This window comes from Diadema antillarum, unplaced genomic scaffold (assembly GCF_040938485.1).
Source record: "Diadema antillarum isolate AM-2024a unplaced genomic scaffold, OU_Dant_1.0 seq00001914_RagTag, whole genome shotgun sequence".
In the NCBI taxonomy this organism is placed as follows: domain Eukaryota; kingdom Metazoa; phylum Echinodermata; class Echinoidea; order Diadematoida; family Diadematidae; genus Diadema; species Diadema antillarum.
The window spans coordinates 34,060-40,772 of NW_027272577.1; positions in this window are offsets into that span (position 1 = coordinate 34,060).

Sequence of the window (6,713 nt, forward strand, 5' to 3'; positions counted from 1 at the left end):
TCTAGTTGGGAAATACAAATTTTAGAATACTACATAAACAGATAATCTTTGTAGGACACAGTCAGCCTCCCTTAAGTCCAAATCCAAAGTGACCTCAGAAAATCCTTCAGCTTGCGTAAAATTTCAACTTCCACAAAAGACTTAACATATGTTATATCCATTCAGGTAAAATTTTCTTCGACTATGCCAATTTTTCAACTTGTGTGAGGTTGACAATATCTTGAATCTTGTAATCACATTTCTGTAGTATGTTTCTAATCTACTTGAGAGCATGCAAACTGGCCTTTACTAAGAGAAAAAACAAAGAACATTTTGTGTTTTCACTAGTAGTAGGTGTGAGGAGGAGCCTTGGCACCAGTACAATATGTGTGTTTGGCTTATTTTGGTCTGTCCTTTGGTGTGTTTTTCTGTGTCTGTACACTGTAATTTGGTAATTTGTTTGTCTAAATATGAATAATGAGTATATTCGTCTGTTCAGTATTTGTTCTGCAAATTATGTCAGTGTGTATCCATGTGCAAGTCACGGGTGGAGTACCATGCTGGAGTCTGTCTGTGTGTGACCACGTTTGTGCGTGTACACGTGTCTGTCTGTATGTATGTGCTTGTAGATAGTGTGTGTGTGTGTGTGTTTGTGTGATGTCATAGCTGACTCACACACATATTCTTGTCCCCAACCCCACTCCCTTTCTCGAAAAAAAAAAAGACCATAAGACAAAATGGCATTCATCTTCTTTTGGGCTAACAGGAAGAGGAAAAGACAAATGACATCTATTGTGTGGTTAAACAAGCTTGGTGGTAAACTGACAGACACGTACGGACATGAGTTCCACAGACAGAGCAGATTCTTTGCAAAAAAAAAGTTGAAAGTTCTTCATTTAAGTGTAGAGGCAATATTTTATAAAGTTACCTGCTTACAAATCTCAACTCCGTGGTCCTACTCAACTCCCAACTGACTCATGTCAGAGCCGATAAATGCAACAACTCCAGAAATATGATCCAAAAGGTGTTTGTAAATGTGTTTTGATGGTGGGTATTAAAATGCGGTTTCAAACATGGGAAAGGTGATAAATGCAGCCAATATTTCTCACAACCAGTGACACCATCAAGACCTGTACAGGGTGTTTAGATGCACAAAGTTTATACTAGAACGGTATATGTCCCAAAACGGTAAAGCTATACGATGAATTTATACGTCTGAACACTGACTAATGAAACGATGTATAGTGAAACGACCGTCAGAGCATCATTTCGAACTAGAACTCGATAGTGTCCATTGTGCGTCTGAACGTATGGCGACCATAGAACGGTATAATGGGCTTAATGGGAGCGAGCACGAAAGGTGACCTCATACTGCCGTCACTCATGACCATAATAGCATGCGCAGTGGGAAACTGCGCATCTATACGACGTTTTCCAGAACGGTCCAGATTAGTGTCTGAACGGTCTGTCAGCTAAATGATGATTCTTTATGCTGTTTCTTTTATAGAGTTTTGGTATAAACTGGCTTGCGTCTGAACAGGGGGTATTTCTCACAACTGGTGACACCGCCGAGACCTGGGGACCGTGTCATGAAACTTCTTGTCAGTGATTTACATTGACAACTGTTAAAAGCTACTGAAATCCTTGCATCTGATTGGCTGACAGCAAATTTGTCGGTGAAAACCTCAGACGAACTCGTTGATGAAACGCCCCCCTGTAGTCTTCTTCATGACGTCTGAGAAACATCACGTGGGCATGTTCACACTTTACTCACTACACTGTGCACATACTATCTGATGTCACCCGAAGGGATCATCTTGAGGGAGACCACTTATCTATCAATTCTAGCAGGGCCCACTGTTTGTATACATGATGCGCGTTTCTCGATAGCAAGTGTCACATTCATGGCAGTGGAACGAACATAATCTGAGCCGACTGCGTGACGGCAAGCAGACCTCCATTACAGTCAAACGTGTCCGCATCAATCACTGAGCCTGCCAATCATAAATGTCGAAGATACAATACAGTCACTTGAAACGCATCTTGAGCTAAAAAAAAAAAGAAAGAAAAAAGGCATAGCCGTCTCCCATGACCGCACTGAAATGTCTAATTACAGATCAACGCAGAAAATCAATGTCACACTGCCATGTCCTTTGCGTCATTCATGATCGGTTGCCAATGGAAGCATCAATGCCTGTTCTTTCTGGCAAATTCTTGAGACTATACCTCTAATGGTAAGATGATTCCTGCCTTTTTTTTTGTTGGTCCCATAAATTTCTATCCTTTTACTCAACCTATAGTTCCCTAAAACTGAGCAAGCCACATGCCAAAGTCATAGGCACTCAGGGGGCAAGGGGTCAACCAAAGCGCAATGTTTTGTTTCCAGGAGACAGGTCTCGTAATTCAGATAACTGCCCGGGGAGCACCAATCGTACTAATGGAAGTCGTCCAATTAGAACAGTCAGAAATATTGACTTTTGCCCAAAGAGTCCTACCTCACAACTCTCTCTTTCTCTTTCTCTCTCTCTTGCAGATAGGAAGAATCATACACAATATTCCCATTCACGCCCATCTAAAATTAACAGCTTTTTAAATATAGATTTTTGAAATGTGATGTGAAAAACATTAATTCTTGTGTGGCCACACAAAAAATCTTTTAACTCTCCAGATATGCATTGCCAATGACATACAAAAATTGGTCAATCATCATTTTTTTTTTTTAAACTCTTGCAATAATCTGCCTTGCATGAAGTGTGAATGGAACAAAAAAATCCCCAAAACACACAGTTATTTTTTAAAATCCCATAATGCAACTCACCGTCTGCACACTGGGATGTGTAGAGGGTCAAGCTCCGGTCATTGTTTAGACATTCACAGTCTGGAGATTGAAAGTGCTCCATTTGCAGCCGAGTTATTTCATCATTTTCTTCTTTTTATTTTGCCACGTGTGAACAGTGGCAGACAAAAATTGATTTTCGCATCATGATGCAAAAATCGCCAACTGCTGGGTGTGAATGCCACTATTGGGGTGGGGAGTGATACAAAGCATCTCAGGTAAAAGTTCATCCTGACTTTTTGAATTTGTTGGGGTTTTTTTTCAGTTCGTAAAGTGAGTTACATGGTACTATGTCACTGTCTCTGATGTTGTTAACACACGAAATGAATCGATGAGAAAATCGCAGTTGGAAACGATCGCTGAGTGCTTCAAAAAATAGAAAATCTGAGTGACCGGACTTTATACTGTACTCAAATTTTCTCACAGACACTGGCAATAGAATAAACATTTCCAGAAATGATGTACAGTACTCTCCGCGTAATCGGGTATCGCTTAAACGGGTACTCCGTTTAATTGGGTAGTAATGTCAAAATCAGTTCCAATGCACATTAAAATTACCTGATAATCGGGTTGCCTCTCCGCATAAACGGGTAAATAATTTTCTTCTAATCTAATTTCTACCCACATTTTATCGCAGATTTGACACTTTAAGAAATCATGAATGTCAAATTTTCCATGGCTAATAGCATTTTCTGCTTAAGCAAAGAAGACGATCATTTGGGGAGTGATTAAAAATGAAAACACATGTACCAGTACCGACTTGCCACACGTAAACGAATGTTACACATGTAACTGGCACTCACAATGGTTATTGCACAAACGGAGTTGAACACACTTCACTTGCGCTCCGAATGTGCCTTGTATACAAGCACGCGTGTTTAGTATACAGTGTAGGTGTTTGGTGCAGTGTACAATGCATGTACATACACATTGTGTGTGTCCAATGTGAATGAGACGTGTTCTTCTGTTAATCGGGTACTCCGCTTAATCGGGTAAGAAACACTCTGCCCGAGCCTACCCGATTATGCGGAGAGTACTGTACTATGTACTATGTGTTGTGTCAACAGACTTTTAAAACGCTTTGTATGCCTTTGGCATTTCTTCATTCATCTTTATATTGTCATACAACTTGGCCAGCACGGTTTAATCACTTATTACATCACAGTTCAATGATATTTCAAAGCGAGTCATCATGATTCTTTTGTAGACAAAAAATGAAAATAATGTGAGTCGCAGATGTTTGTTGACAGTTTGGTACCAGCCTGCGTGGCACGGAATAAGACTCATGACAATTATAGGGAAACAAATGTGACATCATTTTCTGCTTGGATTCACTTTAATCATTCATTCCTGGCCTTATCATATTCATGGCAGAAATTCACACATCCCATCACCCTCACCCTCCTTTTACCCCTCCCCTCCTTCAATCAGCCCCTTCTCCGGTGGACAGGCTACAAGCCCAGCCCCTGCGGCCCGGCTCCCCAGTGTCTGGGGCTATCGCCGGGTAATTGGTTTATCTCGTAATTGCATAATTGCGGTGCATTAATATCGTTAAGCAGCACCTACGATTGAGAAAACAGGCATTATGTTTTTCCTTGTCTTCGTTCAGCTGGATTGGTTATTAGCGTGCTTCGGTGATCAATAGGAGATGTGCAGGGTACATTCTTCATGGTAGCGTCTGCTGTTTGCAGTGTACAGTGTTTTGAGTGTACTCAGGGCAGGTTTGAGGAGGAAAATCCAGAGAAACGTGAAATTTATGATGTTGTTAAAGAGATAAGAGCTAGTATCTCTCTTTTTCTCATTATTGTGTCAGTAAGACCCTCATGGTAAGCATCATTTGCCATGCCTAAAGGATATTGACATTTCAGAGTGCTATCAAAATATTCTTCTACCAAGCCTGGCTTGACACATGATTCACACACACATGTCTAATGTTTATCATGGGATGTTTCCCATCACTTCAACGCTCGTAAAGGTGCGTAACTCTGGCATAATTCCATCACGTCTCAGCTCTCAAAATATTTTCACTTGAATGAAAGACAAAGGAGAGATTCACCAAAGCGACATACAGAAAATCAAGGTACAGAAAAATGTGTTCTATTTTACCTCCAGGTGTAAATTATGACCATGAAATTGAAGGAAAGCATGACCTACAATTTGTATCTTAACGTTTAGCTCTGTTCAGGCACAGCACATATATACAAAAAAAAAAAAAGTGTGGTTCATATGACACGCTCGCATGCTACCCTTGCTTTGTTTACATAAACTCACCTGTTTGACGATGATAATAATGGCAGTCATCAGTACGACAAAATGCCGAAATGGAAGAGATGAACAAGCGAGTTGATGTGAATCGTGAATCGCAGAATTGGATCAGTTCCATACCATGTGGGGGAAAACAAAAGGAGAGAAAATGAGAACACACATAAGCTCCATGATTCAAGCATCAATGCAACAGAGAAGAACGGTACATTGTCATTCACTAATACATACATGTACGGGCAAACATGGACAGAATATTTACACCTTCATGCATAGTTATGCATTGACATGAATTGATTTTACAATTTCAGTCATGATATCAGAATGGATCAAAATTTTATAAACAAGAGACCCGCGGGTCACGCGCTCACCTGAGTATCGCAATTTCACATTCCATGCATTCTTGCACACTCTTACCTGAGAACACTGGAAACTTAGGTCTGCATATGGATCCCCCCTCAACTCCGGGGAGGGGGGGGGGGGGGGAGGGGCAGGCAGCCCTGTGAAGGAATTGAGATTCTATCCACATAGGGATGCTACCTGCTAAGTTTGGTCAAAATTCATCATGAGGTTTTCAAGAAGAAGATGAACATGTACAATTCAGACTCCATTACAACTGTAGGACTTTTCCCCATCCCTCTCCTGGGTCCCAAGGGGGGGGGGGGGGGGGGGGGGGAGGGGGGGGGGAGGGGGGGCACCCCTGATTCCACCAAACCCATGAACAAACTTGAAACTACAGTCATCAATGTACTAACTCATAGTATCATCTAAGCCCTATCACTTCTGGTTCTAGAGAAGATTTTTAAAGGTTCCTTAATTTTAGGGGGTTTGGGCCCCCTGGGGACCCCCCAGGTGGGCCATGGTGCCCATTTGAACAAATTGAGATACTATCCCCCTAGGGATGCTACCTACCAAGTTTGGTGAAAATCAGACATGGCGATCTCAAAGTGAAGATGAAAATGTACAATTTAGGCCCCATTAGGACCCCTCCCCACCCCCTCCTTTGATCCCCTGGGTCCCAAGGGGGGCACCCCTGATTCCCCCATGAACAAACTTGAAACTACAGTCATCAATGTACTTACTCATAGTATCAATTAAGCCCTATCACTTCTGGTTCTAGAGAAGAAGATTTTTAAAGATTCCTTAATTTTAGGGTGTTTGGGCCCCCCCTTGGGCCCCCCAGGTGGGCCATGGTGCCCATTTGAACAAATTGACATCCTATCCCCTAGGAATGCTACCTGCCAAGTTTGGTGAAAATCGGTCATGGGGTTCTCAAGAAGAAGATGAAAATGTAAAAAGTTTACGCACGACGGACGACGGACGACGCACGACGCACGACGCACGACGGACGCCGGACGAAGAGCGATCGCAATAGCTCACTTGAGCCTTCGGCTCAGGTGAGCTAATAAAGTACATTTTCCAGCTTGACCTCAGCAAACCTTCTAACTCCTAGAATGCCAAGCATATGCATATTTCTCTTAAAGGACATATTCATCTTTGTAAACTGAGGTGAAGTTGTCCTTTAGATAAGGATGAATGAAGTACAGTTGAACCTCTCTTATCCGGCCTCCCTTTATCCGGATCTCTCTATTATACAGACACAATCTCACCGTGATTTTTTTAAATAATTATGGGA